This window comes from Mytilus trossulus, chromosome 3 (genome assembly GCF_036588685.1).
Source record: "Mytilus trossulus isolate FHL-02 chromosome 3, PNRI_Mtr1.1.1.hap1, whole genome shotgun sequence".
Taxonomy (NCBI): Eukaryota; Metazoa; Mollusca; class Bivalvia; order Mytilida; family Mytilidae; genus Mytilus; species Mytilus trossulus.
Window position 1 is genome coordinate 29,279,916 of NC_086375.1, and position 14,232 is coordinate 29,294,147.

The following is a 14,232-nucleotide window of genomic DNA, read 5'->3' on the forward strand; positions in this document are numbered from 1 at the left end:
TAACTAGGCCATTAGGTGTTTTGCATGCGACAAATTTTGTATATGATTCACTACGGCCTCGTCCCCTATGTATTTCATTTACCCTCTATGGCTCTGTAGGAGTCAGAAGCGCTCAAAATAGTTTATTATATGACGTTTGGCAGCTATATAACATGTTTATCGCTTTTTGTTTTATATATATATGTTGTGTACAAGTTATCATTTTGTACAAATTATAATTTGTACAAAAATATTGTACAAGTTATAATTTGTATTTTGACTTTGTACAAATTGTAATTTGTACAAAAAGTGCTTGTACAAATTACAATTTGTACAAAAATTCACTTATAACTTGTACAATAATTTATCATATGCATTTTGGTGAAAAAAGCATTGATACACATAATTGAATTGCTATTAAATGACCACACTGTACACCTAAGTTACAAATTTCAAAAGTAGTTGTTGATCATTCGTTTGAGCAGGTGATTTAGTGATTTATGGAATCAGGTATTGTAAACCATCTTTTGACTCTTAAATCGATGGAGACCTGTATTACAGGCAAGTTATCTGCTTCACATGGCGAACGTTGAAGCTCAGGGACCGTTGCTGTTAATAAACACGTGTGTTTCAGTGTTTCAGTTAGACTTTTAGACAAATAAATATCCAAGAAAGAAACCGAGTTAAAACACCCCATTTGGTTAGGAATGATATGACTATGCTAAAGTCTGGAATATGTCAGATGTTTTTCTGCCGACTTTATGTCCCATTTATGGGTCTTATGTTTTCTGGTCTGTGCGTTTATTGGTTGTATCGTCCTTCTGTCCGTCCGTTCGTCCGTCTATCCCGCTTCAGGTTTATGTTTTTGGTCGAGGTAGATTTTGGTGAAGTTGAAGTCCAATCAACTTGAAACTGAGTAAATATGTTCCCTATGATATGATCTTTCTGATTTTAATGCCCAAATTAGAGATTTATCCCCTTTTCACGGTCCAATAGACATATAAAATGATAGTGTGGACAGGGCATCTTTCTACTTTGGACACATTCTTGTTTACTTAATGTTTTTTTCTTTCAACTTTTGCTTTATAGATATCTATGACTGTGCATAAAACTTAAGGGAAATCAGTTGAGACAATCTAAGCTTGAAAAAAACAAAAACGTATGCAGAACAAACAGACGGACTTTTATTTTATAAAAAACTAGTTGGTGTAGTATTACAAAATCATCAGACCCAATTGCATTGAACCATCAATCTTTTCACAAAAAAAAGTGACGCGGAATAAGTCATGTAAATCCAATCTTTTGATTTACACTTACAAATATAAATTTTCACTTGTTTAAAGAAAGATTTGATTGTTTTCATGGACTTTTTCGGAAATAACGATAAGTGGCAACATATCTTTAGAGATCTTTTTCACGATCATCAAAATAATGTACACGATCTTTCACGATGCAAAATATCAAATTTTACAACTATAACCGTTTTTGCAAAGTTTCTGAATGAAAAATCTTCAAAATAACGATAAGAACTAATCAAGCAGTACTATTGAATAATATTTGTTTTAAGAAAAAGTAGTTTATGTATTAAAAAATTGTTTAATTTTCTCTAATAAAAATTTCGAAGATCAATCTGCCTTTTGTAGTTGTGTAAAAACGGTGTATTGTTGTAAATAAGGTCTAGTGTGTGATCAGTTAATTACAACTCATTCGTGTGAATCAATGCATTTTTCACCAAAATTTATATTTCAAACTGTTGTACAAGTTATAAGTGAATTTTGGTCAAATTTTGTACAAATTGTAATTTGTACAGGCACGTTTTGTACAAATTATAATTTGTACAAAGTCAAAATACAAATTATAATTTGTACAATATTTTTGTACAAATTATAATTTGTACAAAATGATAACTTGTACACAACATATCTATTATATAGAAGGATATATACATATTGTTTCCTATCAGTCTGTTGGGTTATATTATCGTTACGGTAAGATAGACTCAAAATAAACTCATCATAGATACTATGTTTTTTTTTGTATTTACGCCAGACGCGCACTTTGTCTACAGAAGACTCATTAGTGACGCTCGAATGAAAAAACGTTCAAAAGGCCAAATATAGTACGATGCTTAAGACCATACTTGAATCAAATTAAACCTGAGTGACTTTTGTTATTCTTGTTTAATTGGGAATAGAAGTTTTACGCGAAAAATTCAACTGCTCATTCTTACAAAATGTTAAGCTGATATCTCTGTCGTAGAGTGTGAATATTCGGCTTGTACTATATAAATTTGGGACGACTACATGGTTTTCTGATTGGAGTAGGTTAGAAATACATATCTCGACCTGGAAACACTAAAAGCGCGTCTAGCTTAGCACATTATTATCATAGTTTCTTTGGTGAGTTTAAAAAAAAATAACGTAATGGCATGTAAAACTATATCAAATCATAATTAGCTAGAATTGTTATTTTAACTATCGGAGGTCGATGGTTAACTCCGTGACCTCCAGCTTTGTCAACTAATACAAGTTGACCTTAATAGTTCTCAAAGGTACAAGGATTATAATTTTATACGCCAGACGCGCGTTTCGTCTACATAGGACTTATCAGTGACGCTCATATCAAAACATTTATAAAGCCAACCAAGTACAAATTTGAAGAGCATTAATATTGAGAATCCAAAATATCAAAAAGTTGTGCCAAGTACGGCTAAGGTAGTCTATGCCTGGGATAAGAAAATCCTTACTTTTTCGAAAAATGCAAGGTGTTGTAGACAGGAAATTTATAAAAATGACCACATTATTGATATTCATGTCAAAACCGAAGTGTTGACTACTGGGCTGGTGATACTCTCGGAGACGAAACGTCCACCAGCAGTGGAATCGACCCAGTGGTGTAAATAGTTATCAAAGATACCAGGATTATAATTAAAAAAATAATCAAATTAATAATGCAGAATACAAAATGTGTTCAATAGTCACTACCCTCACCGGAGTAATGATTGTCCCATTAGGATGACTATATTAATTTTAGAAAAAACGAATAGTCCAGTCAAACTAATATTTAACCTCAAACTAATTGCAACAGAACATGTTTTAGTTCTAATCTATAGCATTATGCCCTTTATATGCACAGAAAAAATTCCCATAAAGTCTAACTTGAGGGAAACTCAAAATCAGCTTATTCAATTTCCTATGGAAATTTACATAGGAAGGGGTGATAACTCGAGCAAAAAGGAGTCTTTTTTTGGTCAGTTTTTGGTTGTACTTCTTGAAATTTATGAAAAAGTATGATACTTGGATGGGGTTATACATTTGTATTTTACTAAATTATATAATCTTCTGTTCATGAAATTTATAAAACTGAAGTGTTATGGGTAGTTTTATTTTTTTCATGCATTTTTCATTAAAGGAATTGCAAATTTGAAGCTTTGTGACCATTTTGAAAAAAATAATGTGAAAATTAGGTATTGTTTATGACTGTATTTTATATTTTTTCAGCAACTTACTTATCTTAAGAAACTTTAACCCACAAAAAGAAGATATTTTATTTTGATTTTATTTGAGATTCTTTACCTTGACATATTGAAAAAATCAAGCAATGGTCAACTAATGAATTACGAAATCTGAATTATAGCTTTATAAAAGATATGAAAACACCTTTCGAGTTGATCGTTATACTTTAAAGACCGCTAAAAAATCAAGAATCAATACATTCTTGTGAATAGAAGCGGTAAAGTTATAATTTTGTATCAATATTTATTGATATGTCTGCCTTTTTTGCCAGACTTATTTCCCTTTTCAATGCAAATCTCAATAGGAATTTTAAATAGTGATTTTGTTAGTCTTCCTCAAGTAAGATTTTATAAGACTTTGTTCTGTGTATATTTGGGGTATAATGCTAAAGATTAAAACTTTAAAATCTTTTGTTGCAATTACTTTTTCGGGTTAGGGTCAAATTTATGCTAGATAAACTGGACTAGAATGCTACATACAAACACACTTGAAACTAATTAATGCTATTTGTTTTCCCAGTTTTGCATTTCTGTAATGATATGTTATGTAAGGGGGGAAAATAATCAATTGGAGTTTTCTAGCCCGGAATTGATAACGTACTTACTTCGGTATAAAACTATTGAAAACGAAAGTAGTATTTTATCCAGGTGATTTACAGATACTTATTTTAAGGTGGCACGGTAGTATTTGCTTTCCAGAATTTAGGTTGCTCTTTTGTGTACCCTACTTAGGTAAATGTATCTAAACAGTGTGATTGGACAAAAAATACAGTATCAACTGAACATACTTTCCCAAACTGAGTGATGAATCAGGTGTAGAAAAATATGAAATAATTTTATATACAGATGAAAATGAATTTTTGAGAATTTTTTTAAATTTTGCATTCACTGCACCATAAAAGACCTAAAAGTACTAGTGGCCTTAGGATTTTAAAAATAGCAAAAAAAGTAAACGGTCATGGTACATATCCAAATTCATTTCTGAATGGTAAAATGAAAGTACTTCAGTTAACTGTGAATGTAGAATTTTTTGCAGTGTTAGAAAGTGGTGAAAATTCTAAAAAGGCTATCATTATCCCTTATGGCCAGGAAATACTACCGTGCCACCTTAAGGGGGATATATATTTTTACACTAAATCAATAAGGGAACTTTTTTTACCTATGCAATTTGTAAGTTTATCAATACAAAGTTGATTAAGGGCAACTATATGAAAAACAAGCCTTAAATTCCACCCCTGAGAGTAAAAATTGCTGATTCAGCAAATTTTGCCTGATCTGTAGGTAATAATGTAAAAATTTACCTAGAAAGTAGAAATTCATTATTTTTATGTAAATAGTTATCAAAAGTACCAGGATTATAATTTTATACGCCAGACGCGCGTTTCGTCTACATAAGACTCATCAGTGACGCTCAGATCAAAATAGTTAAAAAGCCAAACAAATACAAAGTTGAAGAGCATTGAGGACCCAAAATTCCAAAAAAGTTGTGCCAAATACAATAACTTGGACTACATTTTTAATTATAAATGCTCACTTTGACTTTTCGCAGTGTCTGACACATGTGCAACCACTGAAATTTGAGACGCGACATTCTTCGGTTGCATGTACATCCTATTATTTTCACCAAAATACATAAATTGGATAATTTCTTATTTTTTTCAACACAAATACAGCTATACTAGTTTTATTGAGGTTTAATTTGTAGTTCTGATGTAACATGACACCAGTTGGAGCTTTTGGGGAACTAGTAAGTGGTTAAGGGGTCCTTACTTATTCATTAAGCTCTCATACTGGTCTGAAATAGAGATAGAAATAGGGGTTTCTTTACATTGAATAGACCTTATTTTTGACAAAGAATGTATTTATGATGTTATATCAGCAATATTAAATGGTTTATTCATTTTCCATGCAAATACCATTAGTTGTTAAGATTTTCTGACAGTGAAAAGCACAATAAAGGCAAATTGATTATGTAAGGGGACATAATTTAACTTAATGCATACATGAGAAATAGACAAACAGTCAACTTAAAGATGTGTTCTAGTACATGTATTGTCAAACAGATTTTGGAACAATAGTTAACTGCAATCTAAAGACTCTTGTTGTATTATTCTCATAATCTAAAAATGTTTAAAGTAATATAAGGCATGCTGTAAAATGTGGAATTGACTTTAATACCAGTTTTCATGATTTGGTGCTAAAACTGTTTCTTTCAGTCAGATTAACCATAAACAGAGTTGGCAATCCACTAATTCCTCCTGAATCATAATGTTTGACTTATGTGTTGATTTGAAACATCACATATTTGGGTTTTGTTCACTCCTTAAGTAAAAATGGTAAGATGAAAAAAAAATGAAAATCTGCCAGATGGGGTAGGGATGTAATGTTTCAATTTTTTTTGGTAAGAAATGAGTGCAGACTAGTATTCTTTATTGTAATATGTTCCAACATTAGAAGTCTATGCATCATAGGTGTCATGACTGGTTTCAAGTTTGTTATGTCTTGGTTAAGGTGGCACGGTAGTATTTGCTTTCCAGAATTTAGGTTGCTCTTTTGTGTACCCTACTTAGGTAAATGTATCTAAACAGTGTGATTGGACAAAAAATACAGTATCAACTGAACATACTTTCCCAAACTGAGTGATGAATCAGGTGTAGAAAAATATGAAATAATTTTATATACAGATGAAAATGAATTTTTGAGAATTTTTTTAAATTTTGCATTCACTGCACCATAAAAGACCTAAAAGTACTAGTGGCCTTAGGATTTTAAAAATAGCAAAAAAAGTAAACGGTCATGGTACATATCCAAATTCATTTCTGAATGGTAAAATGAAAGTACTTCAGTTAACTGTGAATGTAGAATTTTTTGCAGTGTTAGAAAGTGGTGAAAATTCTAAAAAGGCTATCATTATCCCTTATGGCCAGGAAATACTACCGTGCCACCTTAATTACGAAGAGGTATACACATAGTTGACATGGTAAGAAACTTCTGTTGCAAAAGATAAAAAGATTTTTCTTTAAACTAGACTAGACTAGGAAATAAAATATGCAATGGCTTGGTTATTTTGTTTATCTAATTTTCACCTATACCTATGTGTATGCATGTCAGAATCAATAGTCAATAAACAGATTTCATATCCTATTTTTATATTTCGTAAACAAACAAATGACTTGGATACAAAGAAGGAAAATGACAACATTAAAAGGCTATTTATCACTAATGATAGATATATTAGGAAATATCTAGCAACAATAAACCCACAAAAGGTAAGTGTTTCGTGATACGCAAAAACAGTGAAGATTTTATGACATAATTAAGTCTTAAATTTATGTCAAACTTGGAAAAGGGCTACAGCCTGATGATTACATATCCATCCATAACGTCGTAATAATTGGAACTACGCTTTCCCCACGTATGTGGAAACATTTTGTTTGCTATACAATCATAGAATAACATTTATTACAGTGTATCCAAACGTAGAATATTTATACTTAATAATTTACCTATAATGTGTTTGTCATAGGCTATCGTTAAAAATGATGTTATGCTGACTCAGTCTATCAGAGGCCTTTCAGTGGGGATTTAAATAAACAAATATTTTACACATTTCGATACATAAAAAGAAACTTTCTTTTCTCAAAACTTTAAAAAGAGAATTAAATTAAAATATTTGTTATACCATCACATACATCAATTTTCTTTTTAAGAATAAAAATGTTCAGAGCTTACGTCATTAAATTAAAAAAAAATACATTATTCAATGCAAAAAAAACTTTAAGTTGATTGGGTCAATTCACAAAACATCTTGTTGATTAGGGGAATACACACGTCTACGTTGTGATCAACTAAGAGTGACCCTCTATGCATTCAATGCATCTCTAGACAGTTATTTTACTAAAATTATATATAATACAGTAACTGTTAGTTAACAGTTTTAAAATTTCATAGATCTCATTTTGAAAGAATTTTAAAATCAATAAAAAGGGTCCATGATATTCCCATTTCTAGAATAAAATTATTCTACATTCAGGTCCGTACGCTCTACAGAGATTTATATTCTCAACAAGCATATCACTACAACTACCAAGCTTAGAGCCTCGTCGGAACATTCGAAAGTCCTTACTTTGTACTGGAAACCGACATTACATGCATGCACACAAAAAAAAAAATTCCGTTTCATGTGTTCTACTTCTTATCTATCAGTGCCTTTATACACCTCCCTTACCTACCTACCTACCTATCCTCTTCGCTCCTGGTGGAGCATAAGGTCGTCATAAACCTCCCTTACTAAAATAAAAATAAAAAGTTATTAACCTTTTTATAAATCCAATGAAAAAAATGGTATTAACTATTTTTTGAATGGTAAAAATTCTTTCGAGGTTTTAGATAAAATATATGTTTTTGATGGTCCTTTGAATTCTGTTGACAGTTATGATTTGTTCTTCTCTCTACACTACACTTCCACACAATCTAATCTTGAAAAGGTTTTCATTTTTAATATATTTGAAAAATTTCATTCGTTTAAAGCCTTTTTTCTGTTACGTATGGTAGATCCACTTACTGAAAATGTAAAGATATTATTGAAGCTTTTAATTTACTCCTAGATAAATAAATGTACGTTTCGGCGATAAAGTGTATCGACAGATAGTAGGTGTTTCTATGGACCCTAACTGTCTCCCTTTAACATGTTAAATAGCAGATTTATTCCTTTATTGCTATGAATCTCAGTTTATGACCAAAATCAGTAGACACGTCACTGTTACATTTGGTTGATATATTCAACAAAACCTACCGTTATCTGGATGATATATATTCTTTAAATTAACCAGAGTTCTCTAAATATAATACCGAAATTTACACAAAAGAATTAACTTTAACTAACTCTAACATTAACAGAAGTGGTTGTCCTTTTCTAGATTTAGACATTTCAATTTCTAAAGCAAAACTCCATACTAAAATTTACGACATAAGAGACGATTTTTCATACCCTATTATTAGTTTTCCCTTTTTTAACGGCGATGTTCCTTTGGCTCCTTCGTACGGTATTTATTTATCCCAACTCGTTCGGTATACCACTGTGTGTAGTGCTGTTGGAGATTTTACGAAATGTAATCAATACATCAATGGTGAATTGTAAAGTCAGGGATTCGTTACCATAAATAACTTATGGCAAGCTTAGATCAGTAAATTTGGCTGTACATGTACATGAAGAAAACGTATTCAAATTGGCATGTCACGTCCTAAATTATACGGTAACATTGTAAAAAAGCGCATAGGTCACTATATGATCTGTGTAAACTATTCCAACCAATAAACAACATTGTTCGTAGTGGTTACTAGTATCTTACCACTGTTGTAATTAGATCTTTGAATATAGTTTTACATTGGCACCAATATCGATTTTGTCATCAGCAAATTAAAACATAATAAATTTGTATTCTTTTCAAAAGGGGTGTATAAAGACACGCACACGTTCATTTTTATCTATAAAAAAGTAGGTCCCTAACTATCCTTTTACCTGCCGTCGATGCATTTATTTTTGGCAATGCACAAACCATGTCTTCTTTGACTGTACGTGACGTTAAAATACTAAATCACTGGGATGTGTCTTACGTGATTTAAGTTTCTGATGCATGATTTTTAGCTCACCTGGCCCATAGGGCCAATTGAGCTTTTCTCATCACTTGGCGTCCGGCGTCCGTCGTCCGTCGTCGTTAACTTTTACAAAAATCTTCTCCTCTGAAACTACTGGGCCAAATTTAACCAAACTTGGCCACAATCATCATTGGGGTTCATGTTTCTAGTTTGAAAAATGTGTCCGGTGACCCTGTCAACCAACCAAGATGGCCGCCATGGCTAAAAATATAACATGGGGGTAAAATGCAGTTTTTGGCTTATAACTCAAAAACCAAAGCATTTAGAGCAAATCTGACTGGGGTAAAATTGTTTATCAGGTCAAGATCTATCAGACCTAAAATTTTCAAATGAAACGGATAGCCTGTTGTTGGGTTGCTGCCCCTGAATTGGTAATTTTAAGGAAATTTTACTGTTTTTGGTTATTATCTTGAATATTATTATAGATAGAGATAACTTGTAAACAGCAATAATGTTCAGCAAAGTAAGACCTAAAAAGAAGTTAACATGACCAAAATGGGCAATTGACCCCTAAGGAGTTATTGCCCTTTATAAAGTAATTTTTTTAACAATTTTCACAAAATTTTACTTACATTTTCCCCTGTAACTACTGGGCCAAGTTCTTTATAGATATAGATAATTATAAGCAGCAAGAATGTTCAGTAAAGTAAGATTTACAAACACATCACCATCACCAAACCACAATTTTGTCTTGAATCCATCTGTGTCCTTTGTTTAGTATTCACATAGACCAAGGTGAGCGACACAGGCTCTTTAGAGCCTCTAGTTTTATAAATAATTGTTTTGACTTTTAACTAACTGTCAGTAATTGCGAATACACTCAAGTGTCGTAATTTCTTGTTAGTTTGACATGTTGATACAATTTGTAATGCTTTTTTGTTATTTAATGTTAACATGTGTCTGCTCTATATACCAGTTTTGACTGTTTGGAATTACTATAAATTGTCACTTCGTTGTCTTATGAACATCACAGTTATTTGCTCTCACCTGCGCATAAAGAACACGACGTTTTATCGAGCAATAATTGTATAGTTTTGTTGTTGATATTTACCCTGCATGTACCAAGTTTAAGGTTAGTTTTATTTACATACAACCTATTTCTTGGTATTCCGAAACGGAACATTATATAGACAAAAAAATATGTATACTTAACAACAAAATTATTGTCATTTACCTGTCTATAATATGACGTCTTTTTTTTAAATTTGATGTTTTATCTAAAATTGTCTTGCATGTCACAGCAGTTTTATACTCTTACTTTAATAATTCATCCCTTATTTTTATTAAATTTGATTTACATTTATCACAGATCAAATTTATTCGTTCAGAGAGGTATGAGAGGAATAACCGTAACTGGAATTACGACTATCCCAATATGGCGACGGCAGATATAGGTAAAATCTTTACCGTCATTTTTGTCGAGCCTGCGAATTTTATCGGAGAAAGCTCGACATAGGGATAGTGATCCGGCGGCGACGGCGGTTGTGTTAGCTAACTTCTTGAAAGCTTTATATTTTAGAAGATGGAAGACCTGAACACTTCATACTTTGTATATGGATGCCTTATGTTACGATGTTTCCGAATGTCCTTGACCTTATTTTCATGGTTCTGTGACTACTTGAAAAAAAAGTTAACATTTTTGTCATGTTAAATTCTCTCTTATTGCAAGTAATAAGATAACTATATTTGGTAACTGCGTACCTTGCAAGGTCCTCATGCCCGTCAGACAGCTTTCACTTGACCTCGACCTCATTCCACTGATCAGTGATCAAGGTTTAGTTTTGGTGGTCAAGTCCATATCTTAGATACTATAAGCAAAAGGTATAGTATATTCGGTGTATGGAAGGACTGTAAGGTGTACATGTCCAACTGGCAGGTGTCATCTGACCTTGACCTCATGTTCATGATTTAGTAGTTATAGTTAAGTTTTTGTGTTTTGGTCTGTTTTTCTTTCACTGTATGCAATAGGTCTTATTTTATCAAAACACATAATATATACTTATGATAATATACAAAGGTATATACGTTATTCTTTACAATGCAGATAATACAATGTACAATGTCAGATAATTATAATTCAGTTAATTGTAACAATTCTTTCAATTACTTATTCTTATGAACAGTTTGCGTTTTCTGTTGCAAACTAATTTGTTAATTTTTTGTTTTATTCCTATAGTAAAATTTTGATGGAAATAAAAAAAAGATACATGTACAGGAAAATAAAAGAAAAAAAATCAAAAATTTATCAAACAAACAAAAAACCCTAATAAAAATCATTTTCAAGTTTGAAATTTTTATAAAAAAAAAAAAAAAGATGAATTGGTCATCCGCGGTTTGCTCTATATATTATTTTTATGTGTTATCTGATTAAAAAAAGATGGAAAGTAGAGAGCCAGATTTATATGTTAAATTAGCAAATTTAAAAACAAAAGTCTCATGTATTTGTGTGATTTTTCTCAGTATAAACACAGAAAGTGCCAGCTATTCCATTCTCTCTCAAACTGTTCTTGGTTCTGTTTATAATTAGCTACAGTTTTTTAAGAACTGTACAGATCATTAAACACAATTTATTTAGCCATAATACTTAGGAAGGTCTGTACGTATGTGACACATGTCCCGGAATTTAGTCAGAGAAAAAAATTCTCTAGCTTTATCAAATAAATCATTTACAATGTGTACACCTTTTTCATAACAACTTTTTTAGGAAACACCATCATTTTCTATATAAATGTTCTCATTAAACCAAAAATGCATATTCAAAAAATATTCCCACATATATTGAATAGTTAATGCAACAACTCCTTTCCAGGCACTCAAAAACATCTTTCCAAAATGGATTTGTGCATACATGTACATTCATACTTTTTTCTAGGATTTTGACACCTGTATTTTCTAATAAATCAAAATCAATCCCATAGAAAGCAAGAATTTCCTGTATTTTTTTTATTGATCTACCTTCTAACCCATGTACATTTCTGTTACTTTATGAAAGGTTTCAAACTAACCATTTTTATACCCCCCTTCAAAATAAACTTTCACTTATGTTTCTCTCTTTACTTTACCAACTGGTCTTTGCCAAAGAAAACTATTTAACAAGTTATCAAGTTTATGAATAAATCTGGAGTCTTGATTTGACAATGATGAAAATAGAGGGATAATGTTTTAACCAATGCAATTCGCCCAATTGAAGTAAAATTTCTCTTGCTCCATCGCTTTAAAAGAGATTAAAACCAATATGTTGTTATCATAATTTAATCGTATCATCTTTGATAAATCTATATCAAAGTCTATTCCAAGGTACGGAAAATTATGTTTACCCCATGATAAGTTTAAGCTAGTACAAATTTTCTTCTGACTGTATTTCATACTGCCAATCCATACAACCTGGGTTTTACTGTAGTTAATTTTGAAACCTGAGATTTCCTAAAATAATTAAGGTCTTTCATGCCTTCTATTAGAGATTCTTCAGATTCATTCAAAATAATAGCAGTATCATCAGCAAATTGAGACAATTTTTTTTAATACTAACAGATGTTAACCCTTTTATTTTCTTATTGTTGCGAAGCTTAATAGTTAGTATTTCAGCAAACAATATAAACAAATAAGAAGAAAGCGGATCGCCTTGTCTACAACCCCGTTAAATATTGAAAACAAAATCTGATAAATTACCCCTTGGTTTACAGCTGAATTAATATTAGAGTAGAATAGTTATCAAAGGTACCAGGATTATGATTTAGTACGCCAGACGCGCGTTTCGTCTACACAAGAATCATCAGTGACGCTCATATCAAACTATTTATAAAGACAAACAAGTACAAAATAGAAAATTCTCACCCAATTACGAATCGATTGTTCAATATTGAACAATTTAAATACTTCTTGTAGAAAATTCCATGATAATTAATCGAAAGATTTTTCGAAGTCGATAAATAGGAGAAGTCCTGGTAGGTTTTTTTCTTCTGTAATTTGCATCAAGTCATATAACAATCATGTGTATTCTCCTATAAATCGACCTAAAACAAAGCCACTTTGATCTGGATCAATCAAATTTCCCAATACTTGTTTAAATCAATTAGCAATAACCCCTGATGCAAGTTTGTAAGAAGTATTTAGGAGAGTAATATCTAGTACAGGTCTACTATATTTTGTATATGGGATGAGTGTAAGGTGTACATGTCTAGCTGGCAGGTGTCATCTGATGTTAATGGGTCAAAATTAAGATTTTGTTTTTTTGTCTTTTTTCCTAATACTTTATGCCATAGATCAACTATAATTGCTGTATGTAAATATTTTATGACCTATATGTCAGTCGCGCAGGTTTTATGTGACCTTGATATCATTTTCACGGTTCGTTGCTCTGTGTTTTGTTCTGTTTTTCCTAAACTATCAGCAATGGGTCAACAATATTTGTTGTTTAGAAAAATTGTTAGCTGTACATGCCTGCCTGGCATGGTTCATCTGACCTTCACCTAATTTTCATGGTTCATTGGTCAATATTGAATTTTCTTGGTTAATGTGAAGTTTATGTGACTGTTGTAATAAAGCTTTATATTTAGGACTATCAACATAATATCAAGGATTAGTAGAGAAGGTGAGATATTTCAGTGTGTGCACTCTTGTTCTCAAATGTAGCATGTTTTTAGCAATAGTTACTCAGCTGCAAGGTTAATCTATACCATTACATCATATTTGAATCGTAACGGTGCACTGGAATTGTGTATAGAAAAACATGCTACATTTGAGAAAAAATGCTATAACGATTTTATCTATATCTGCCGTCGTTATATTGGGATAGTCGTAATTCCAGTTACGGTTATCAATTTAAAAACAGTGTTATAATACTAATTTATAGTGTGTCTTTCGTTCCTCTTTTCTATGTTGTGATGTTATAATGCTATTTCAGATAAGGGAGAAAGGTTTGGAATCTGCAATTGTTTGCATCTGTCCTGAGTTAGGAATCTGATGATCAGTGGTTGTCGTTTGTTTATGTGGTTCATAACTGTTTCTCGTTTTTTATTAGGTTCGACCCTGAGTTTTCCCGTTTTAATTGTTTTATACTTACTAGTTTTTGGGGGCTCTTT